Raw genomic sequence first — 25,821 nt, 5'->3', positions numbered from 1 at the left:
TAGTCAGGGAATGGCATCCTGCCCACAGGCTTCCTCTCCCAGATTTATCTTCAAACCTGATGCCTTTCAGCATGGATTTCCTCAAAAAAAAAAAAAAAAGAATATTACTAGGAATTCCCTGGTGGTCCAGTGGTTAGGACTCCATGCTCTCACTGCCAAGGGCCCGGGTTCAATCCCTCGTGGGGAAACTAAGATCCTGCAAGCCGTGCAGCACGGCCAAAAAAATAAAAATAAAATAAATGATAATAATAGGATATTACTATATGATCCAGCAATTCCACTTCTGTGTATATACCCAGAAGACTTGAAAGCAGGACCTTGAAGAGATATCTGTACACCCAAGTTCACAGTAGCATTATTCACAATAGTTAAGAGGTGAAAGCAACCCAAGTGTCTATCGATGGATGAATGGAAAAGCAAAATGTGATATATACATACAATAGAATATCATTCAGCTTAAAAAAAATAAAAAGAAATTCTGACACATGCTACAACATGGACAAACCTTGAGGACATTATGCTAAATGAAATAAGTCAGTCACTAAAGGAAAAATACCGTATGATTCCACTTATATCAGGTACCTAGAGTAGTCAAATTCACAGAGACAGAAAGTAGGATGGTGGTTGCCACGGGCTGCGGGGAGGGAGAAATGAGTTCTTGTTTAATGGGTACAGAGTTTCAGTTTTACAAGATGAAGAGTTCTGTGGATGAATGGTGTGATGGTAGCACAACAATGTGTATATACTTAATGCTACTGAACAGTATACTTAAAAATGAATAAAATGTATGTTATGTGTACTTCACCATGATTAAAAAATCCCTAATGCCTTAATCACTTTTCTAAATACACTATGATCATAGTACCCACCCTACTTAAAAGTCTAGTGGCTCTTCATTTGGCCACAGGGCCAAGCCCCAAGCTCTTCCGCTCACAGGGTTGTTGTAATGAGGATTTCAAGAAATCATGTGTGCAAGTGCTTAACTATATGGCAGTGCCTGGCCCAGAGCAGTCACTCAATAATTGGGTGTTATCACCATTATCATCACCACAGTATTATCTGGCCTCTCCATACTTTTCCAGCCTGAATAGTCCATGCTGTTTCACGGTTAGGTGCCTCTACATAACCTGATTTTTTTCTGCTTCTATTGTTTAACATCTATCCTTCAAAATCCAACTCAAATATCACCTTTCCCCAGAAGCGTTCCTTGTATCACAAACCTCCTGTAGATTTATTCCCTTTCCTGTGTGTCCTTTCTAAATATTTTGTAAATATTCCTATTGTTGCTCCTGACACAGTGTATTTAATTTACTTGTTTACATGCCAACCATCTTCCTAGACTGTGAGTAGATTTAGGGCAGAAAACTGTGTATTGTTGATTGCAGCATCTTATACTGAGGCTGGCATATACTCGATGGTCAAGATGCTTACTCAGTGAAAGACTACGACAAGCATTTTCTTACAAATCTTATCCCATTGAATCCTCACGACAAGAATTTTAGAGATATATTATTGTCCTCAGTTTTTTTCAGATGGAAGAAGCAGAGGCTCAGAGAGGTTAGTGACTTGTTCAAGGTTGCACAGCAGTGATATTAGAACCAGAATTTAGGGTTTTCTTCTGCTTCTGAACCCCATGTTTTTCTTACCACACTACACTACATCATTATAATCCATAGTTTCCTCAGGGAGGGAGTGTAAAGAAAACAGAAAAGTGAGAGCTAAACTCTGGGATTGCTCAGATTTGGAGGGGAAAAAAGAGATGGAGCAAGTGAAACAACGAAGAAGTGCAAAACAGTCACTAAAATGAACCCAGAAAACAAGGTAGAAGAGAGTTTTAAGGGCAAAGGTGAGTAACGATATATAAAATAAGTGAAGACAAGAAAAAACATTGTATTTTTCACTATGGTCCTTCTTGATGAGAAGCCCCAAGACCACGGTAGAAATCAAATAACTGGGTAAGACAGGGAAGGGTTGGTAAAGAAACGGAGGCAGCAGGAGTAGAAAACCCATCTCTCGTGGGAAGAAGCAAAGAAGTGTAGCGGTCCTTAATAAGAAGGCAGGTGGGGGACTTCTCTGGTGGTGCAGTGGTTAAGAATCTGCCTGCCAATGCAGGGGACACGGGTTCGAGCCCTGGTCCGGGAAGAAATGCAGAACCAACGTAGCCAAAAATTAATTAATTAATTAATTTAAAAAAAAAAGAAGGCAGGTGGGCTGAGAGAAGCAGAGCAAAGAATCCCTAGGCTTACAATGGAAGGGGCCCGGGAGAGCTGGACAGATTGACTGGTCATGGACCACAGGGGCCAGCCAGGAGCTGAGGGAGTAAGTGCTTCCTCTGGAGGTCCGGAGAGGAGGGCTGCCCCCCTCTCCCTATCCCCCACCTCCTGCCTCGGTCTCCCTTTCTCTCTCTCCTTCCTCTCTTCACTGCCATATTCATTCACTCCTCATTCATTTTCTCCCCGTGTCTCCTCTGCCCTTCTCTCTCCTTTGGCCTTTATTCTTGCCTTATTCCTGCTTGAAGCCACTGCTAAATCCCAGTCATTTTATCTATTGGCATTCAGGATCAAAGAAATTGCTGTTGAGGTTTGGTGTTCAAAATCAAACCAATCCTTCAACAGCTGCCAGAACTTGGCAGTCTGGGGAAAGAGTTTAGGAAGAGCGGTGAGGTCCCAATCAGGGATTCATAACCTTCGCAAGACTGTTATGCAAGTGATTTTTGTGCATGTGCTCAGGGACATTTTTCTGGGAGAGGATCCTACTGCTTTCGTTGATTCTCAAAGGGAAAGAGGATCATAAAGTTTCGGAGTCTCATTGCCTTTCACCTTCATCAAATACAGTTGCTTCTTTTGAGCTTCTTTACAATAATTGTGTTCTTGATTTTGATAAGGATGTAGTTAAAAGCTTCTGTTTGCAAGGAGTAGGGTTAACATCAAGAATCGCAGCTAAGCAACCATTGTGAAGTGCAAAATGACTCACATTCCAATCTTTGTTGCTTATCGGAAAGCTTAGATAATTTAAGATGGTATCAAAATACTAATGCAGTTTAATTCCTCCGTAAACTTGTTCACTCAGAAATGCAAAGACCAGAGCTCCCTATTGAAATGCAATTCCTTTTCACTCTTTGAGGAAGCAGGAATCATTTTCTCAATGGTCTAAATTTCAGCACACAGCTATTCTAACAACGGAGAGTATTTCCACAGAAAGTTGCTTAGCACCTGTTTCTTGAAATAAACATGTTTACCTTTGGCAATGAAGACATTTGGAAAAGAGGCATTTTGTTCAATAGTATTAAAAACATTCATATAGTAAACTAAACTAACTGGTTTTTCTTTTACTTCTCATTACATTATAAACTCCAGGAGGGCAGGAACCAATCTGTTCTACATTGTATCTCCCACACTTTATACACAGTAGCTATTCAATAAATATCTAATAAATGAATGAAAAATAAGCTGATAACAGAATGTATTTTATAGAATGCATTTTTGAAGGCATGCCATTTGATCAACCCTTCATTTGTTGAGTGCCCATCCTGTACTCGGGGCTCTTCTAGGCCCAGGAAATACAATGGTAAATGAGACAGTTAAGATCCTTCTTTTTATTTATGTATTTATGTATTTAGGCCGTGCCGTGCGGCCTGCGGGATCTTAGTTCCCCAATCAGGAATCAAACCCGTGCCCCCTGCATTGGAAGCGTGATGTCTTAACCACTGGGCAGCCAGGGAAGTCCCAATGGAAAAAGAAATTGAAAATGAATAGAAAAAAAAAATTTTTAAGTAAAATTTTTAGAAATTTATAAAATAAAAATCACCCCAAAACCTGCTCAAAAAAAAAAAAAATCCTTCTTTAGGAGCTTTCAATCTCCTGGGTTGGGCCACAGACCTTAATCAAGCAAATACAATAGGGACGATGATTTCTTATAGTCATGAAGACGGCAAATCGATATTGTGCTAGAGAGTCTGTGTGCAGCTTCAGAGAGGGTGGTCAGGGAGCAGGTGATATTTAAGTGGAGATCTGAATGGCGAGATGAGCTGGAGGATTCAAGAAACACAGAGAAGTGGCTGGAGGTCTGGAGCAAGAGGGAGAAGGATGACGTGGGAGAGGTAGGCAGAGGCCAGATCAAGCAAGGTATTGAAGGCTGTGAGGAATTTGGCCTTAAAAGAGTAACAGTGGTGATCTGAGGTCCTGAAAAATTCTTTTGTGCTTGTTTTCTGAATTAAAGAAAGATTAAAATAAGCCCAGAGAAGTGAACTATTGAGGTGACTTAAAAATAGAAATTCTTGAGTGAGTTATCTGATACCTCATCCAAAAAATGAAATTTTTAAGTAGGTGGGCCCATTTCCCAGCCATTCTAGATAAATAACCACCTATTACATTATAATGCTTGTTCAAGTAAAATCCTTACTACTTAGGGGAGAATGTAGTCAACACAACAGGAAAACATTTTTCCACTCTTTTTTGTGTGTTTAGAATTGGCTACTCTACTAGTTTCCATTTCTTTCTCCAGTTTTGCATTTTAAAATGCTTGGATCATGATCACAGATTTTAAAAATATTTTGACCTCACCCAGTCTTTGTTTCAAAAAGTTTTCAAAGAAACTGCTTTGTAAAGTGATGGAAGCACTCTTTACTTTCAGCTTGAAGCAGGTATAGGTATGATTTACAGGCATTACAGGCATACCTCAAAGATATTGCGGGTTCAGTTCCAGACCACCACAATAAAGCAAATGTTGCAATAAAGCAAGTCACACAATTCTTTTGGTTTCCCAGTGCATATAAAAGTCATGTTCACACTGCACTGTAGTCTATGAAGTGGGCGACAGCATTATGTCTAAAAACACATTGTATACACCTTAATTTAAAAATTGTTTATTGCTGAAAAATGCTGACCATCATCTGAGCCTTCAGCGAACCGTAATCTTTTTGCTGGTAGAGGATGGTGTCTCGATGTTGATGGCTGCTGACTGATCAGGGTGGTGATTGTTGAACACTGAAGTGGCTGTGACAGTTCCTTAACATAAAGCAATGCAGTTCGCCACACAGATGGACTCTTCCTTTCATGAACGGTTTCTCTGTAGCAGGCAGTGCTGTTTAACAGCATTTTACCCACAGTAGAACTTTTAAAGTTGGAGTCAGTCCTCTCAAACCCTGCTGCTGCTTTCTCCACTCAGTTTACATGATGTTCTAAATCTTTTGCTTTCATTTCAACAATCTTCACAGCATCTTCACCAGGAGTAGATTCCATCTCAAAAAATTAATTTCTTGGCTCATCCATAAGAAGCAACTCCTTATCCATTCAAGTTTTATCTTGAGATTACATCAATTCAGTCACATCTTCAGGCTCTACTTCTAATTCTAGTTCTCTTGCTATTCCCACCACAACTGCAGTTACTTCCTCCACTGAAGTCTTGAACCTCTCAAAGGCATCCATGAGGGTTGGAATCAACTTCTCCCAAATTCCTGTGAGTGTTGATATTTTCACCTCTTCCCGTGAATCACAATGGTCTTGATGGCATCTAGAATGGTGAATCCTCTCCAGAAGGTGTTCAATTTACTTTGCCCAGATCCAGCAGAGGAATCCCTATCGATGGCAGCTATGGACTTATGAAATGTATTTCTTAAATAATAAGACTTGAAAGTTGAAATTACTCCTTGATCTGTGGGCTGCAGAAGGAATGCTGTGTTAGCAGGCTTGAAAACAACGTTAATCTCATTTTACATCTCCATCAGAGCTCTTGGTGACCAGGTGCATTGTCAATGAGCAGTAACATTTCGAAAGGAATCTTTTTTTCTGGGCAGTAGCTCTCAACAGTGGGCTTAAAATATTCAGTAAACCATGTTGTCAACAGATGTGCTGTCATCCAGGCGTTGTTGTTCCATTTATAGAGCACAGGCAGAGTCGATTTAGCCTAATTCTTAAGGGCCCTAGGGTTTTTGGATTGGTAAATGAGCACTGGTTTCAACTTAAAGTCACCAGCTGCATTAGCCCCTAACAGAGTCAGCCTGCCTTTGAAGCTTTGAAGCCAGGCATTGAAAATCTGTTGTTTAGTGTAACACCTTCATTAATGATCTTAGCTAGATCTTCTGGATAACTTGCCGCAGCTTCGACGTCAGCACTTGCTGGTTCATCTTGTACTTTTAAGTTATTGGATATGGCTTCTTTCCTTAAACCTCTGCTAGCTTTAAGCTTTTCTTCTGCAGCTTCTCACCTCTCTCAGCCTTCACAGAACTGAAGAGAGTTAAGGTCTGCTCTGGATTAGTCTTTGGCTTAAGGGAACGTCATGGGTGGTCTGATCTTCTATCCAGACCACTAAAACTTTCTATGTATCAGCAGTAAGCCTGTTTCGCTTTCTTATCATTTGTGTGTTCACTGGAGTAGCACTTTTAATTTTCTTCAAGAACTTTTCCTTTGCCTTCGCAACTTGCCTAACTGGCACAAGAGGCCTAGTTTTCAGCCGTTCTCTGTTTTCAACATGCCTTCCTCACTAAGCTTAATTATTTCCAGCTTTTGATTTAAAGTCTCACATCTTTAAGAAAGATGTGAGGCTCTTCCTTTCACTTGAACACTTAGAGGCCATTGCAGGGTTATTAATTGGCCTAATTTCAATATTGCTGTGTTTCAGGGAATAGGGAGGCCCAAGGAAAGGGAGAGTGATGGAGAGTGGCTGGTGAGTGGAGCTGTCAGAACACATACAACATTTATCAGTTAAGTTCACCACCTTACATGGGTGTCTTATGTTATACAGTTACAGTAGTAACATCAAGAATCACCATCATAAATATAATAACGAAATAGTTTGAAATATTGGGAGAATTACCCAAATGGGACACAGATACATGAAGTGAGCAAATGCTGTTGGAAACATGGTGCCATAGACTTACTCGATGCAGGGTTGCCACCAACCATCAATTTATATAAAATGCAGGATCTTCAAAGCACAATAAATGAAGTGCAATAAAACAATGCATTCTTGTATTCCAAATCCAAAAACAAAAATCAATTTCAGCTGTTGCAATTTGCCTTTGAATTATTTGGTTTTACTACTGTCCTGCCAGAAGTTATACAAGAAAAAAAGGATATTTTTCCTCCTATGGTTTCATGAGATTTAAATGATCATATACTATTATTTTTAAGCATATGTTCCCAAGGTGAAATTGGACTTACTTCATTAAAAACTACCCCTCAGTTATTTATCTTACACTACATTTATTCACATACTCTTATCTTTGCATATATGAGTTAAACCACCATTAGTCATTATCACACAATTAGCGTTGATAATGATCACCCTTTTCTTTTTTAACATCTTTATTGGAGTATAATTGCTTTACAATGGTGTGTTAGTTTCTGCTTTATAACATAGTGAATCAGCTATACATATACATATATCCCCATATCTCCTCCCTCTTGCTTCTCCCTCCCACCCTCCCTATCCCATCCCTCTAGGCGGTCACAAAGCACCGAGCTGATCTCCCTGTGCTATGCGGCTGCTTCCCACTAGCTATCTATTTTACATTTGGTAGTATATATAAGTCCATGCCACTCTCTCACTTCGTCCCAGCCTACCCTTCCCCCTCCCCGTGTCCTCAAGTCCATTCTCTATGTCTGCGTCTTTATTCCTGTCCTGCCCCTAGGTTCATCAGAACCTTTTTTTTTTTTTTAGATTCCACATATATGTGTCAACATATGGTATTTGTTTTTCTCTTTCTGACTTACTTCACTCTGTATGACAGTCTCTAGGTCCATCCACCTCACTACGAATAACTCCATTTCGTTTCTTTTTATGGCTGAGTAATATTCCATTGTATATATGTGCCACATCTTCTTTATCCATTCATCTGTAGATGGACACTTGGTTGCTTCCATGTCCTGGCTAATGTAAATAGTGCTGCAATGAACATTGTGGTACATGACTCTTTGAATTATGGTTTTCTCAGGCTATATGCCCAGTAGTGGGATTGCTGGGTCATATGGTAATTCTATTTTTTGTTTTTTAAGGAACCTCCATACTGCTCTCCATAGTGGCTGTATCAATTTACATTCCCACCAACAGTGCAGGAGGGTTCCCTTTTCTCCACACCCTCTCCAGCATTTATTGTTTGTAGATTTTCTGATGATGGCCATTCTGACCGGTGTGAGGTGATACCTCATTGTGGTTTTGATTTGCATTTCTCTAGTGATTAGTGATGTTGAGCATTCTTTCGATCACCCTTCTTTAATGCAAGTGTAGGGGAGGAAAAAACTTTTCCTCTACCCTCTTAGGTTTGGTCACTGATGACTGCAAATTAAACTGGCAAAAGACATTAACAGGAGAAAAGATTTACTATGCACACACATGGGAACTTCACAGAAAAGAAGTGAAAACCCAAAGAAGTGGTTAGGCTTGAGAGCTTATATATCATTTTAACATAGGGCCATGAATATGGAAGAGTAACATGACAAAAGTAAAGAGGTTCTGGCTTCTAGTGGCATAAAACTGGGGGAAGGTAAATATATAGGGGAAATGAATGCAGATAAGGGTTATTTTAGTAAGGTTTGCTATGCAAACTCCAGTGATAAGAGTCTCTTGTGATTAAGGGTCTCTTCCTAGTATAGGAGAGGGAAGGGGCGGTGACACCTTCACAAAGGGAAATTTATGCCCTGATTTTAGTCAGAAAAGTGGAAGGCAGCAGGTTCCTCCTGTGTCAGTTGTTTCTTAATTGCCTTCACTTCAAAATAATCCTCATGCCAAAGCAACATATTGGGGGGAGGGCACATTCTGATCTTCTTCACATGTTATCCCCATCTTTCTATTACATCTTACATCCATGGGATGGGGTCATGTTTTATCCCTAGTTGAGTTCTGAGTGCAAAGCAGGTGTCCACTTCTTATTTATGAGTTAAAATTGCAGTATAGTCAATTATAATGCATACACCTCAATTTAAAAATGCAGTGTTACCTCCTGAAGACTACTGAGTTATTTATATAACCATCCAGAAGAGTGATTAATATATAACTTATCAGCTCCTTCAGATGTAAGCCAAAAATACTGTTCTAATTAGCATCAATCCACAAAGGATAAGTGAAGGTTGGCAAACGGTGCTCTTAAAATGCACACATCTTTTCATCCAGTTCATTTATTCACTCAACAAATATCTGTTGGGTGGTTACTGTGTTCCAGGTTCTGTTTTAGACTCTAGAGAGACAGCAGCGAGCAAGACACAGTACATACCTTCCAAGTCATGGCTTTCCCTGCTTGGGTTTTACTATTTGAATTGATTCATGAAAAGTCAAGATGTTTGTTTTTATATCTTTGATTTAACCAAAAACACACGTGCCTCAAGATAGCAGCACACCCAGTCTTGTCCTACTCTTGTGGGACTCACCTATGCTTCCAGGATGAATGCACACGTCTTTGAGTTTACAAAGCCCTCCTCACGTGGAATGTCTCACTGATAACTACTGGGGTGGGAGGGGGACACTCTCTGAGCCTCATACATTTCACCTTCACATTCTTTGTTCTAGGCAATGACTTGCTTTTAGTTATTTAGTAAAACAGCTGTGTCCAGAAAGCCTTTTTCCATGTCATCTTCTGCTTTACCTGCTCTCTCTCTCACTAAGCTCACTAGTCATTTTCTTCAGGAAGCCTCCCTGGCCCCCCCTAATCCGTTAAGTACCTCCTCTGGGCTCCTATGACTTTTAGTTTTTAACCTCTGTCATAGAAATTATTGCATAGCATAATTGTCTAGCCTCTCTTTTCACTAGACTGTGTGCTCCTTTAATTTAGAGATTAATTCTTTTACATCTTTGATGACCATATTAAAAGAAAGAAAAAAAAGGGACTTCCCTGGTGGTCCAGTGGTTAAGACTCCACACTCCCAATTCGGGGGGGCCCGGGTTCGATCCCTGGTCAGGGAACTAGATCCCGCATGCAGCAACTAAAGATCCCGCACACTGCAATGAAGATCCCGCATACCACAACTAAAGACCTGGTGCAGCCAAATAAATAAATATTTTAAAAAAAGAGAGAGAGAGAGAGAAAAAGAAAGAAGAAAGGCAACATGTGGGGCGAAACTGATAAGAATTCCCCTCAGAGCCCATTTTTCTGGAGTCAGACCCACTTGGTCCAAAGCCAGCATCAATAATTCTTAGTTGTGAAACTTTGGGCGAGTTACTTAACTCAGCTGGGTCTCTTGCTCTCAGCGCTAAGCAGGGGCTTAATAAGCATTTGCTTAATGAAAGAATAATAATGATCGTTACAGGCTTAATAATGACAGCTAACATCCATAGCACTTACTTTGTGCCAGGCACTGTTCTGAGCACTTTCCCCATATTATTACCTCCCTTAGTCCTCACATAATGCTGTGAGGTGGGTGCTACTGTATTCCTTCTACAGATGAAAGTGAAGAAACTGTAGCCCAGAGAGGGTGACCTGCCAGCTTACTCAGGGGGCCTCCAGAGTCCGTTCCCTTAACTATTACGCCCTGCTGCTGCCTGTTGGCTGCTGGCTGCGAGGGAGAATAGGGGAAGAGAGAAGATGACGAACACAAAGAACCCCCTGCTTCATTCTTCCTTACTGGTATCTCATTCCCCAGGGGCGACACCGCCATATACCCAAAGTGCTGCTCTCCACTCGGGCATCCTTTCCTCTCATCCCAAGCTCTCACCTGCCTACCAAACACACCTCACAGTTACTCTGTCTGGTTTGAGGGTCCAGCAGGAGGACACAGCTCCTGGAATACCCTTCACTGAAGAGTCTCTCTTCTCTACTTGGGATCCTCCTCCTCCTTGGCAGAACCAGCAGCTTTGGAAGATCCATGTGGGAGGACGGGTCCACAGGAGACCTCATTAATTGGGAGAGAGATGTTGGTTCCCTTTCCAATTTCTGAGCTTTCCTTCTCACTCGCTAATCCACTTAATGCGTATGCTTTACGTTTACATATTACACATTATTTATTTCTAAAACAATACATATATGCCTCTAGGAATGGTTAGTCTCAGTACAGAAGCCTGGGTCAATAAAGTAGATGGGCGTCTCTGAGGACCCCTGAAATCCGTCCCACCCATGGGGTGAGCCCAGCAGCTAGGCTTGTATCCTTCAACTCTCCCCTCTCAGTTTAGCTGACTAGAAAACCAAGATGCGGCAATCAATTCTCTTGCTTGGGTGTTTGATCCCTGGTTGGTCATTTCAACTTAGGTCTCATAAATTTAGAAGATATGAGGTGGTCATTTTCCATTTTATACGTAGAAAAGCAGAGAAGGCAGGTTTATTTGTTAGGTTCCAGGCTCCAGCTTCTTTCATAAAGACCAAAATAACACCAGCTTAAACAAGATAGAAGCATGTTTCTCTTTCCTAAAAGTGTCTGAACCTAGGCTGTCCAAGGCTAACCTGATGACTCCACGGAGTTGGACACCCAGGCTCCTTCTACCTCGTGTCTCTGCCACTTTCTACTGGCAGTTTCCATCTCCAGGTCGAAGACATAGCTTCAGCTCTGCCATCTTCAGCCACACCTAGGCAGTGACGAGGGAAAATGAGGAGAGGAGCTCACGCCTTTCTACGTAAGAGCATAACCTGGAAGTTGTACACGTACGTCACTCCTGTCTGTATCGCACTTGGCCAGAGCCTGGTCAGCAGCTGCAATTAGCGGCAAGGGAGGCGTGGAAGCATAGCCTTTGGCTGGTAGCTTTGTGTCCAGCTAAAACGCTATTCCCATGGAAGGGGAGGAGTGATTGCGCAGGTACAACAAGCAGTCTCAGCTGGTTTCAAGCTCACACAGCTGGTCAGCATGGAGTTACCACGAAATAGAAACTCAGAGAAAAAGAGGCAGCGAGAGACTTGAGACCTACAAGGAGAGCCACACTGGTTCCTGTTGGCACTCAGTCCTCGGTTTCAGGCTCTTAGTGAGACCCAGCAGCTTTCTTTCTCTCACTTACAATAAAGGCTTGGTTTTGCATAAGCCAGCCCAAGGGTGCCTTCTGTTCTCTGACACCAAAAAGCCTTGTCTTAGACAGTCAACCTGATTATATGCTCCATGAATGCAACATTTTACTTTCTTACTCCTGACTCAGCGTTTCCACAGCTCCCGTGCTCAGTAGACAAACATTGATTTGACTTAATGTATTGCTTCCTTTTGCAACTGGATGTATTGACTGTCTGTCTCCATCATTTTTGCCAGTTACAGACTGTAGGCTTCCAAATTACTTCAAAGAACAGAAAGGGTGGGCCTCCAGAGGGGATCGGGAATGTTTCAATTTGAGGCTTGAAGTGGAAAATACTAACAGCTTTGGCACAGGCCTTTCCCTGAAATCTGTCACCACTCAGAGGGAGGTGCCGTCATCAGTGGCAATAATGCAACAGCAGTGTTCACCCACCGTTATGCAAACTGGGAGGACCAGGAAGGCTTGGCCCCCTCGTGTGAACGGACAAATGATTGTAGATATGTGAGTTAAATACAAACTGATCCGGCTCACCCTCAAATTGAAAATACTCCAGCCCAGTCTTGGAGAAGAGTCTTTTATGAAACTTTTTTTTCAGTGTTCTAAATTTAACCAGCTGGAAAGAGCACCATGCTATTAAATGTTTCTTTTTTAAATGAAGGATTTGCTTTTTTAATGGGAAAGCTGCTGTCATCAAAAGGATGGAAAACAATACTCCTGACTAACTCATTTGATACAAAGCCCAGCACAACAACATACCCAAATACATGGTTTGATGATCATCTTCAAGAGAAAATAAAGCAAGGGGTTTTGAGAGGCTTGCCTAACCAGGGCCAGTAAGCTGCATTCCGTGGTATCATAATGAAAACAGCAAGACTGAAGTTAAACTAAAGAATTTTACATGTCTGCCTGGCACATAGAAGGTATTCAATCAATTCTTGTTGAATGAATACATTTCAAAGCTGATGCTGAAGCAGTTAGTCTAGAAATATCTATAACACGATACGTTTACATTTATCTTAAAACACAGGACTTGTGAGTGAATATCAAAATTAATTTATACTGACAATGAAATCAAGTCCATTGGGGGTAAATTGTGTGAAGGTAGCAGGAGGACTTTTAAAGTGTGATGATTTAAAAATTATCAATTACAGCACTGCCATGTCCTGCCTTCCTCTACATATTGCAGTTAACTTTTACAGCGCTGAAAGATTCCTAATATCATCTTTACAATTTTACAGAGGGGTTATTGAGGACAGAATGCTGCTTGGCAGCATTTTTATCCTTTACTCTTTCAAGAACATGTTTTCAAGTCGTACGTTTCTGAGTCTTTTTATGAAAATGATATGTTCATTTATTGACGTTAAGTTAGATAATGCTCTGGTACCAGTATTTTCCAAAAAAACTATTTTCCCTTCAGAGGCAACTAGTTTAGCACTGTATCCGGAGGTCTCTAAGACCACTCCCAAGTTTGATGATTCATGAGAGGGGCTCACAGGACTCAGCAGCCCGTCCTACTCACGGCTCTGATTTATTACAGTGAAAGGACACAAAGCACAGTCAGCAAAGGGAAGAGCAGGTAGGCGAAGTCTGGGGAAAGCCAGGCACAAGCATCTATGGGTCCTCTCCCAGTGGAGTCCCAAAGGACACACTTGGTTCTTTGATTAAGCAAAGAATTCTGCATGTGAGAGAGACGCCAACCAGATCTCCTTGGAGACTCAGTGCCCAAGGTTTTTGATTGTGCGCGCAGGCAGCCTCTGCCTGGCACAAGCCCAAATTCCAGACTCTCAGAAGGAAAGCGGGGGTTGAGCATAAACCACGTTGTGTGTATAAACACTTTGGACACAGCGAGCCGGTCTTATCAGTTAAGGGTGGGAACCTTCTTAAAATCTATGTTCCCAGACACTAGCCAAGGGCCAACCTTGCAAGCAGACCTCTCCTTGTATAGCAGTTTAGGCCTGTGTATTGGTTTCACATGATTTCAAACCCACTTTTTTTTTTTTGATCTAAGACTGAAGTTGTTTTGATCCAAAAGTGAAGTTGTTTACATTGAGGAAGCTGTGTCCTGATGTCATAAACATCTATTGTCGTCTCTAAGCGCTCAGTAGCTCAGCTGTTGGCAGGCACTGCTGGGGGCCTATGGATAAGACCGCATGAGGAGCCACTCTGGCTAGGGGACATTTCAGGCTTAAACACCAAGAGTTGGTGAGGACTTACCAAGACAATTCGGTCTGGGCAAGGCTACCCTTTGCTGATCTAAATAGCTCTCTGAAGACCCTGGGGCACTAGCCCCTGCCTCGGCAAGGTGACTCTTTGCCAGCAGTGGTGAAAACTGTGCAGCAGCCTCGTGAAGGGGAGCATCTTGCCCGCCAACACCAATGCTTTCATCCCTAGCAACAAGGGACTTCCGCTTCTCTAGCAGCTGGAAGTCAGCTCTTGGTTGGCTAAGCTGACTATTCTGAACCAGCTCGTGCAAAGGCACACCTCAACTAAATTTGGACTTTACTCCTTTCATCTCCCCCTTACCTGGAACAATACTGTAATTAATCTATCATTGGTTTGGACTATGTTATTTTTTTACTGGCTTATTAAGAGACTTATCCTGTATGCTATTGGCTTGTGAAATTATTATAATTCCCACAGTGAACCTATGTTAAATAAATTATTGGCAAACACATTCTCAGTCTCTGAGCATAATCTGTCTGAAAATAAAAGAGCCTGCTATGTTAACTCTTTTCTGCACAAATATCATCAGAAGAACATCAATAAGCATGATAATGACATTAGTAAGTTTGAAGTTTTTTCCCCTAAGTTGATGTCTAGTTATTCTCTTTGATCATTATGTAATTAACATTTACATGTTAATGTAAATTACATTACATTACATGGAGTCCTTATCACATACTAGGCACATGGTTTAAGTCATTTAATTTTTACAGTAAACCTAAAAAGCAGGTCATGTTTTTGTCCCCATTGTACAGATGAAAACATTTATATCCAGTGCAGTTAAGTAACTTGCCCAGTCTTACAACTAATAACTGGTAGTACTAGGATTGGCCAGGAAGGTCTGACTCTAGAACATGTGCTCTGGGGGGAGTTCTTAAAAATTTCACTATACCCCTTTTATATCTTCTCTTTCTTTCTTTTAATGGGGTCATTGAAAAACCTACACACATACACACGCACACACACACACATACACACACACACACATCTATATCTCTCCATGTTGTACTAGTAGATCACAAGGACAACCAAGAACAGAACCTGGTGTGGGCCGGCCTTTAAAGACATACTTAAATGAACAAATGATTAACCTTAACAACTGAACATCTAGTGTTTATGAAATTCATCCTTAAAAATAACATCATGTTGATTCTTGAAACTCAGCAGAAGGAGCCCAATGCAAGAAAGCTGGGCCAGCCACACGCATAAGTACTTTCCTTACCTGTCCATTTGGACCTTTTGTGAATTGCTGTGTATTTTTCAAAGTTTAGAAGACTTAATATCTTGCGAAATAATGCACATATTTATCATCACTTTTTGAGTTTTTCCAACGTGTAGAGCACAGGATTTCTGCTTTTTTTCCCTAAAAAACAAGAGCCATGAGCAATGGAAAGTGTTTTGGAGGCCTGCCTATCCGCTGTTCACAGATTCCTCTGGAGCTCAGCTTCCGCCCAGGTGAGGCCAGAACACTGTTGTTATACAGCACAATTTGATTTGTGAGAAAGTTACGTTGGGAACCCAAGTGCCTTTTGAAAGAGGCCAACTGTCCTAGAGAGGTTGCAAAGGGCCTGGAGGACCCTGCATCTGGGTCCTAGGGCAGGGAGGAAAGCAAGTTTGAAGAAGCAGAACCAAGAAGCGTGAGGCTGCCAGGAAATTAGAGTTGAAAAGATTCCAGAAAGTATGAAACTGAGGAAATGATAATTGTTTCCTTCTTTGTAATCGATTGTTTCAGGGCTCTACCCCAAGGTGATAAAAATACCTAATTTTTAGATGGTGCTTTACTGTTTCTTCAAAGTACTTTCACATTCATCATCTCACATCCTCCTCACAGCAGCCTGGAAGGGAGGCCACATCTGTATTATTATGCCCATTTTGCTGATGAGAAACTAAGACTCAAGGATAAGGTGACTTTCCCAATACCTTGGGACTAGTGATTTATAGTCTTTTAAGCTTAGACAGTGCTTCTCAATCTTTAACGTGCAGACAAACCAATGGGGATCAGTAGGTCTAGTAAGTCTGAGGAGGGGTCCAGATTCTTCATTTCTAACAAGCTCCCAGGTGACATGATAAGAAATCAGAATGCAGAAGGCACTACTTTTAAATTATTATTTTTTATGGTGAAATAAAACCTACATTCACAGAAGTATAAAAATTACGTGCAGAATGCGAGAAAATATTTGCAAACGATGCAACTGACAGGGATTAATTTCCAAAATATACAAACAGCTCATATGGCTCAATATCAAAACAACAAACAACACAGTCAAAAAATGGGAGGAGGACCTAAATAGATGTTTCTGCAAAGAAGACATACAGATGGCCAACAGGCTCATGAAAAGATGCTCAATGTCGCTAATTATTAGAGAAATGCAAATCAAAACTACAATGAGGTATCACCTCCCACCAGTCAAAATGGCCATCATCAAACATCTACAAATAATAAATGCTGGAGAGGGTGTGGAGAAAAAGGAACCCTCCTACACTGTTGGTGGGAATGTGAATTAGTGCAGCCGCTATGGAGAACAGTATGGAGGTTCCCTAAAAAACTAAAAATATAATTGCCATATGACCCAGCAATCCCACTCTCGGGCATATATGTGGAAAAGATGAAAACTCTAATTTGAAAAGATACATGCACCCCAATGTTCACAGCAGCACTATTTGTAACAGCTAAGACATGGAAGCAACCTAACTGTCCACTGACAGATGAATGAATAAAGAAGATGTGGTATATATATATATATATATATATATATATATATATATGAAATGAAATATTACTCAGCCATAAAAAAGAATAAAATAATGTCATTTGCAGCAACATGGATGGACCTAGAGATGATCATACTAAGTGAAGTAACTCAGACAGAGAAAGACAAATATCATATGATATCATTTATATGTGGAATCTAAAAAAATGATACAAATGAACTTATTTACAAAACAGAAACAGACTAACAGACATAGAAAACAAACAAGACCAGAGGGCAGACAGCAGAAGCAAGAAGAACTAAAATTCTGCAGCCTGTGGAACGAAAACCACATTCACAGAAAGACAGACAAAATGAAAAGGCAGAGGACTATGTACCAGATGAAGGAACAAGATAAAACCCCAGAAAAACAACTAAATGAAGTGGAGATGGGCAACTTTCCAGAAAAAGAATTCAGAATAATGATAGTGAAGATGATCCAGGACCTCAGAAAAAGAATGGAGGTAAAGATGGAGAAGATGCAAGAAATGTTTAACAAAGACCTAGAAGAATTAAAGAACAAACACCTAGAAGAATTAAAGAACAAACAAACAGAGATGAACAATACAATAACTGAAATGAAAAATACACCAGAAGGAACCGAGAGCAGAATAACTAATGCAGAAGAATGGATAAGTGACCTGGAAGACAGAATGGTGGAATTCACTGCTGTGGAACAGAATAAAGAAAAAAGAATGAAAAGAAATGAAGACAGCCTCAGAGACCTCTGGGACAACATTAAATGCAACAACCTTCACATTACAGGGGTCCCAGAAGGAGAAGAGAGAGAGAAAGGACCCGAGAAAATATTTGAAGAGATTATAGTTGAAAACTTCCCTAACATGGGAAAGGAAATAGTCACCCAAGTCCAGGAAGCGCAGAGAGTCCCATACAGGATAAACCCAAGGAGAAACATGCCGAGACACATAGTAATCAAACTGACAAAAATTAAAGACAAAGATAAATTATTGAAAGCAACAAGGGAAAATGACAAATAACATATAAGGCAACTCCCATAAGGTTAACAGCTGATTTCTCAGCAGAAACTACAAGCCAGAAGGGAGTGGCACGATATATTTAAAGTGATGAAAAGGAAGAACCTACAACCAAGATTACTCTACCTGGCAAGGATCTCATTCAGATTCAATGGAGAAATCAAAAGCTTTACAGACAAGCCAAAGCTAAGACAATTTAGCACCACCAAACCAGCTCTACAACAAATGCTAAAGGAACTTCTCTAAGTGGGAAACACAAGAGAAGAAAAGGACCTACAAAGACAAACCCATAACAATTAAGAAAATGGTCATAGGAACATACATATCGATAATTATCTTAAATGTGAATGGATTAAATGCTCCAACCAAAAGACACAGGCTTGCTGAAAGGATACAAAAACAAGACCCATAAATATGCTGTCTATAAGAGACCCACTTCCGACCTAGGGGACACATACAGACTGAAAGGGAGGGGATGGAAAAAGATATTCCATGCAAATGGAAATCAAAAGAAAGCTGGAGTAGCTATACTCATATCAGATAAAATAGACTTTAAAATAAAGAATGTTACAAGAGACAAGGAAGGACACTAAATAATGATCAAGGGATCAATCCAAGAAGAAGATATAACAATTATAAATATATATGCACCCAACATAGGAGCAGCTCAATACATAAGGCAACTGCTAACAGCTCTAAAAGAGGAAATCGACAGTAACACAATAATAGTGGGGGACTTTAACACCTTACTTACACCAATGGACAGATCATCCAGGCAGAAAATTAATAAGGAAACACAAGCTTTAAATGACACAATAGACCAGAAAGATTTAACTGATATTTATAGGACATTCCATCCAAAAAAAGCAGATTACACTTTCTTCTCAAGTGCACAAAGAACATTCTCCAGGAGAGATCACATCTTGGGTCACAAATCAAGCCTTGGTAAATTTAAGAAAATTGAAATCATGCCAAGCATCTTTTCCAACCACAATGTTATGAGATTAGAAATCAATTACAGGGGGAAAAAAGTAAAAAACACAAAGACATGGAGTCTAAACAATACATTACTAAATAACCAAGAGATCACTGAAGAAATCAAAGAGGAAATCAAAAAATACCTAGAGACAAATGACAATGAAAACACGATGATCGAAAACCTATGGGACGCAGCAAAAGCAGTTCTAAGAGGGAAGTTTAGAGCAGCACAATCCTACCTCAAGAAACAAGAAAAATCTCAAATAAACAAACTGATCTTACACCTAAAGGAACCAGACAAAGAAAGAACAAACAAAACCCAAAGGTAGTAGAAGGGAAGAAATCATAAAGATCAGAGCAGAAATAAATGAAATAGAAACAAAGAAAACAACAGCAAAGATCAATAAAACTAAAAGCTGGTTCTTTGAGAAGATGAACAAAATTGATAAACCTTTAGCCAGACTCATCAAGAAAAAGCAGGAGAGGACTCAAATCAATAAAATTAGAAATGAAAAAGGAGAAGTTACAATGGACACCACAGAAATAAAAAGCATCACGAGACTACTACAAGCAACTCTATGCCAATAAAATGGACAAACTGGAAGAAATGGACAAATTCTTAGAAAGGTATAACCTTCCAAGACTGAACCAGGAAGAAATAGAAAATATGAACAGATCAATCACAAGTAATGAAATTGAAACTGTGATGAAAAATCTTCCAACAAACAAAAGTGCAGGACCAGATGGTTTCACAGGTGAATTCTATCAAACACTTAGAGAAGAGCTAACACCTATCCTTCTCAAACTCCTCCAAAAAATTGTAGAGCATGGAACACTCCCAAACTCATTCTACGAGGCCACCATCACCCTGATACCAAAACCAGACAGAGATACTACAAAAAAAAGAAAATTACAGACCAATATCACTGATGAATATAGATGCAAAAGTCCTCAACAAAATACTAGCAAACAGAATCCAACAACACATTAAAAGGATCATACACCAGGATCAAGTGGGATTTATCCCAGGGATGCAAGGATTCTTCAATATATGCAAATCAATCAATGTGATACACCATACTAACAAACTGAAGACTAAAAACCATATGATCATCTCAGTAGATGCAGAAAAAGCTTTTGACAAAATTCAACAACCATTTATGATAAAAATTCTCCAGAAAGTGGGCATAGAGGGAACCTACCTCAACATAAAAAAGGTCACATATACGACAAACCCACAGCAAATATCATTCTCAATGGTGAAAAACTGAAAGCATTTCCTCTAAGGTAAGGAACAAGACAACGGTGTCCACTCTCACCACAATTATTCAACATAATTTTGGAAGTCCTAGCCACGGCAATCAGAAAAGAAAAAGAAACAAAAGGAATACAAATTGGAAAAGAAGAAGTAAAACTGTCACTGTTTGCAGATGACATGATACTATACATAGAGAATCCTAAAGATGCCACAAGAAAACTACTAGAGCTAATCAATGAATGTAGTAAGGTTGCAGGATACAAAATTAATGTACAGAAATCTCTTGCATTCCTATACACTAACAACGGAAGATCAGAAAGAGAAATTAAGGAAATTAAGGAAACAATCCCATTCACCATTGCAACAAAAAGAATAAAATACCTAGGAATAAACCTACCTAAGGAGGTAAAAGCCTTGTACTCAGAAAACTATAAGACCCTGATGAAAGAATCAAAGATGACACAAACAGATGGAGAGATAAAGCATGTTCTTGGATTGGAAGAATCAATAATATGAAAATGACTACACTACCCAAAGCAATCTACAGATTCAATGCAATCCCTATTAAATTACCAATGGCATTTTTTACAGAACTAGAACAAAAAATCTTACAATTTGTATGGAGACACAAAAGACCCCAAATATCCAAAGCAGTTTTGAGGGAAAAAAACGGAGCTGGAGGAATCAGACTGCTTGACTTCAGACTATACTACAAAGCTACAGGAATCAAGACAATATGGTACTGGCACAAAAACAGAAACATAGATCAATGGAACAAGATAGAAAGCCCAGAGATAAGCCCACGCACCTATGGTCAACTAATCTATGACAAAGGAGGCAAGGATATACAATGGAGAAAAGACAGTCTCTTCAGTAAGTGGTGCTGGGAAAACTGGACAGCTACATGTAAAAGAATGAAATTAGAACACTCCCTAACACCATACCCAAAAATAAACTCAAAATGGATTAAAGACCTAAATGTAAGGCCAGACACTATAGAACTCTTAGAGGAAAACATAGGCAGAACACTCTGTGACATAAATCACAGCAACATACTTTTTGACCCACCTCCTGGAGAAATGGAAATAAAAACAAAAATAAAGAAATGGGACCTAATGAAACTTAAAAACTTTTGCACAGCAAAGTAAACTATAAACAAGATGAAAAGACAACCTCAGAATGGGAGAAAATATTTGCAAAGGAATCAACAGACAAAGGGTTAATCTCCCAAATATATAAGCAGCTCATGAAGCTCAGTATTAAAAAAACAAACAACCCAATCAAAAAATAGACAGAAGACCTAAATAGACATCTCTCCAAAGAAGACATACAGATGGCCAAGAGGCACATGAAAAGCTGCTCAACATGACTAATTATTAGAGAAACGCAAATCAAAACTACAATGTGGTATCACCTCACACTGGTTAGAATGAACATCATCAGCAAATCTACAAACAACAAATCCTGGATAGGGTGTGGAGAAAAGGAAACTCTCTTGCACTGTTGGTGGAAATGTAAATTGATACAGCCACTATGCAGAACAGTATGGCGGTTCCTTAACTAAAAATACTACAGTAATCAAGACAGTATGGTACTGGCACAAAAACAGAAATATAGACCAATGGAAAAGGATAGAAATCACAGAGATAAACCCACGCACACGTGGTCACGTTATCTTTGATAAAGGAGGCAAGATTATACACTGGAGAAAAGACAGCCTCTTCAGTAAGTGGTGCTGGGAAAACTGGACAGCTACATGTAAAAGAAGGAAATTAGAACACTCCCTAACACCATACACAAAAATAAACTCAAAATGGATTAAAGACCTAAATGTAAGGCCAGAGACTATAGAACTCTTAGAGGAAAACATAGGCAGAACACTCTGTGACATAAATCACAGCAAGATACTTTTTGACCAACCTCCTGGAGAAATGGAAATAAAAACAAAAATAAACAAATGGGACCTAATGAAACTTAAAAGCTTTTGCACAGCAAAGGAAACCATGAACAAGATGAAAAGGCAACCCTCAGAATGGGAGAAAATATTTGCAAACGAAGCAACTGACAAAGGATTAATTTCCAAAATATACAAGCAGCTCATGCAGCTCAATATCAAAAAAACAAACAAACCAATCCAAAAATGGGCAGAAGACCTAAATAGACTTTTCTCCAAAGAAGATATATAGATGGCCAACAAACACATGAAAGGATGCTCAACATCACTAATCATTAGAGAAATGCAAATCAAAACTACAATGAGGTATCACCTCATACCAGTCAGAATGGCCATCATCAAAAAATCTACAAACAATAAATGCTGGAGAGGGTGTGGAGAAAAGGGAAGCCTCTCACACTGTTGGTGGAGTGTAAATTGGTACAGCCACTATGGAGAACAGTATGGAGGTTCCTTAAAAAACTAAAAATAGAACTACCATATGACCCAGCAACCCCACTACTGGGCATATACCCAGAGAAAACCATAATTCAAAAAGACACATGCACCCCAATGTTCATTGTAGCACTATTTACAATAGCCAGGTCATGGAAGCAACCTAAATGCCCATCGACAGACGAATGGATAAAGAAGATGTAGTACATATATACAATGGAATAGTACTCAGCCATAAAAAGGAACGAAATTGGGTCATTTGTAGAGACCTAGAGACTGTCATACAGAGTGAAGTAAGTCAGAAAGAGAAAAACAAATATTGTATATTAACGCATATATGTGGAATCTAGAAAAATGGTACAGATGAACCAGTTTGCAAGGCAGAAATAGAAACACAGATGTAGAGAACAAACATATGGACACCAAGGGGGGAAAGTGGGGCAGGGGTGGTGATGGGATGAATTGGGAGATTGGGATTGACATATATACACTAATATGTATAAAACAGATAACTAATAAGAACCTGCTGTATAAAAAATAAATAAAATTTTAAAAATTAAAAAAAAAAGAAAACCAAACAGGGGAAGAGGGGGAGGGATAAATTAGGAGTTTGGGATTAACAGATACACACTACTATATATAAAATAGATAAACAAGATCCTACTCTATAGCACAGGGAATTATATTCAATATCTTGTAATAACCTACAATAGAAAAGAATCTGAAAAAGAATACATATATATATATAAATTGAATCACTTTGCTATCCACCTGAAATTAACACAATATTGTAAATCAATTATACTTCAGTAAAAAAAATTACGTGAATACTTTAAAAAATTGCTGTGAAGCAAATGCCATGTGACCCAAGCACTCAGGTAAGAAATGGAGCATTGGGCTTCCCTGGTGGCGCAGTGGTTGAGAATCCACCTGCCAATGCAGGGCACACGGGTTCGAGCCCTGGTCTGGGAGGATCCCACATGCCGCGGAGCAACTGGGCCCGTGAGCCACAATTACTGAGCCTGCGCATCCGGAGCCTGTGCTCCCCAACAAGAGAGGCCGCGACAGTGAAAGGCCCGCGCACCGCAATGAAGAGTGGTCCCCGCTTGCCGCAACTAGAGAAAGCCTTCGCACAGAAACGAAGACCTAACACAGCCATAAATAAAATAAATAAATAATTAAAAAAAAAAAAAAAAAAAGAAATGGAGCATTACCTGAAGCCTTCTCTCTGTGTCCCTCCCTGATCATTAACCCGCTCCCTTCTCCTGGGAGGAAACCCTATCTTGACTTTTGTGATAGTCATTTTCTTGCTTTTCTTTAGAAAACTAAATTTTTGAGGTGATGCTTTTTCACCATCCTGGTTCCTGACACTTTGGAGTCACCAGTGTTTCACACATGATGATAGTACACAGGCCAAAGTGACAGATCTTGTCTTTGGAAATCTTTGGTAGGAGAAAATCCCTTAGAGGAGCCCACTATGCAAAAGTGTGCAGAAACAGTGGCACCCTGTCCCCCAAAATACTCACTATGGGAATGGAATGTCCTGGAAGAAATGGATCCTGGATCCTCGCTACTGTACCAAGTCAATATTTAACGCATCAGTTACAGTTGGTCAAAGTCCATTACTGATGGCGGGACAGATATCCAGAGGAGACAATAAAACAGAGGAGGAGGGTGTTATTAAACGTTCCGTCTGCCTTTGGGTGGCCTTGCTCATGGGGGTTCCAATTCCCCTCACTTCATGGAACTATCAGCCCTGATTTTCAGTAAAACACATTTTCCTAAGACGACTGTTTGTAAATATGAATCTTTGCTTTGTGCAGCCCCTAGTCTGATTAAAAATTGGACTGGCGGCTTATTCAAAGGGGCTAGAGCATTGGAGCTGCCAATGCTTATGTTCAGCACTAGGTGTCCAGGAAGTATTGGTGTAGCAAAGAAAGAGATTGAAACTTTCCAGGTAACTTGTGAATAGGGCTGAGGATGAAAAAAAAGGGATGGGAAGGCTAAAAAAAGGCTCTTGCTTCTCTATAGACTGACCCTTCCCATGCAACCTGTACTTTATGTGTATTAGGTAGCTATTGCTGTATAACAAAGCATCTCAAAACTTAGTGGCTTAAAACAATAATGCATAATTTCTCATGCTTCTTTGGTTTGGCTGGGAGGTTCTTGTGCTGGTCTCACCTGGGCACACCTTGGCTGCAGAGTCAGCTGGGCTGGAAGGACCAACAAGGTTTCACACACATAGCTGATGGTTGGTACTGGTTGTCATCTGGGGTACCTCAGATTTCCTCCATGTGGCAACTCATTCTTTTGCTTTTTTTTTTTTTTTTTTTGGCTGTACCACGTGGCATGCGGGATCTTAGCTCCCTGACCAGGGATTGAACCCGTGCCCTCTGCAGTGGAAGCAAGTGTGGTGGAGTCTTAACCACTGGACTGCCAGGGAAGTCCTGCAACTCATTCTTAAATGTTTGTCCCAGGACAGCTAAATAGTCAGGATTTTTGTGAGCTAGTTGTAAAACCTTTGGTGGCTTGAAATCAGCCACAGTGGGAGTGTTTCAACTACAAAAATTGGCAAATGCTATAAATCAGGGCATCTTTTCTGGAGTGCTGGTTTATCAGGGCACTACTACCTACATCTGTGTGGGCCCTGCAGAACCTCAGAGAGTGGGTGCTCAGCATGTGCTTGTTAAATTGAGGCTTTGGTTAAGAGGTAGAGAGTTGCAAACAGTGCTGCAGTCTTATTATCAAAAATGTCAAAAAAACTGCAAAATGAGGGGACTAAATCCAAGATAGCTGAGTTTGTTTGAGGGATGTCATGTGATTACTAAGCACACACATCCACACATACCCTCCATATTGTAAAGAGTATCAGCAGCTCTGTTAATTTAAACTGTTATGGTGGGTTTTGGACGGGGAGTTTGTGACTCTGGCATAAATATGTAAGTGTATACTTACATATCCTGAAATATAAAGGGAATAATTGAGTTTCCCACAGGACGTTATCCATAAAGCGACACTGATGTTGTATCTGAGAGAGATACGAACTTGAGGAAGAGGTCGCACAGTTCAAGAAACATGCCCCTTTGCTATGTTCATGTATCTTTGTCTCTTCCTCACCGTGTTGTCTATGTTCTGTAGATTTTGACTTCTGTCCACCTGTGACTGCCTCTGCACACATCTCTGCCTCTTCTGATGTTGACAAGTGGCTAGTTTGTCCATATTTCTCTGCATTTGTTTGGGTTTTCCTCAGATCTCTGTTTGGGTGAAAGAGGAACACAGGCAGCAAGGTTGTTTAATAGTTTTTTCTCAGGG

General features: G+C 40.1%; 1 long non-coding RNA gene across 1 annotated transcript; it reads right to left on the bottom strand.

The window, feature by feature from the left end:
* LOC309636598 lies at window positions 1-23,398 on the bottom strand. The gene is made up of 3 exons (XR_014250094.1): window positions 15,362-23,398; window positions 11,366-11,487; window positions 1-80 (listed from the first exon to the last, which is right to left on the bottom strand). It is a non-coding gene; the product is annotated as an uncharacterized lncRNA (long non-coding RNA).
* Window positions 23,399-25,821: the final 2,423 nt, after the last annotated feature.

The sequence above is a fragment of the Balaenoptera physalus genome (assembly GCF_965194825.1).
Source record: "Balaenoptera physalus genome assembly, chromosome: 1".
NCBI classification, from domain to species: Eukaryota; Metazoa; Chordata; class Mammalia; order Artiodactyla; family Balaenopteridae; genus Balaenoptera; species Balaenoptera physalus.
Note: the sequence above shows the minus strand (reverse complement) of the source record. Positions and strands in the feature narration are given on the sequence as shown.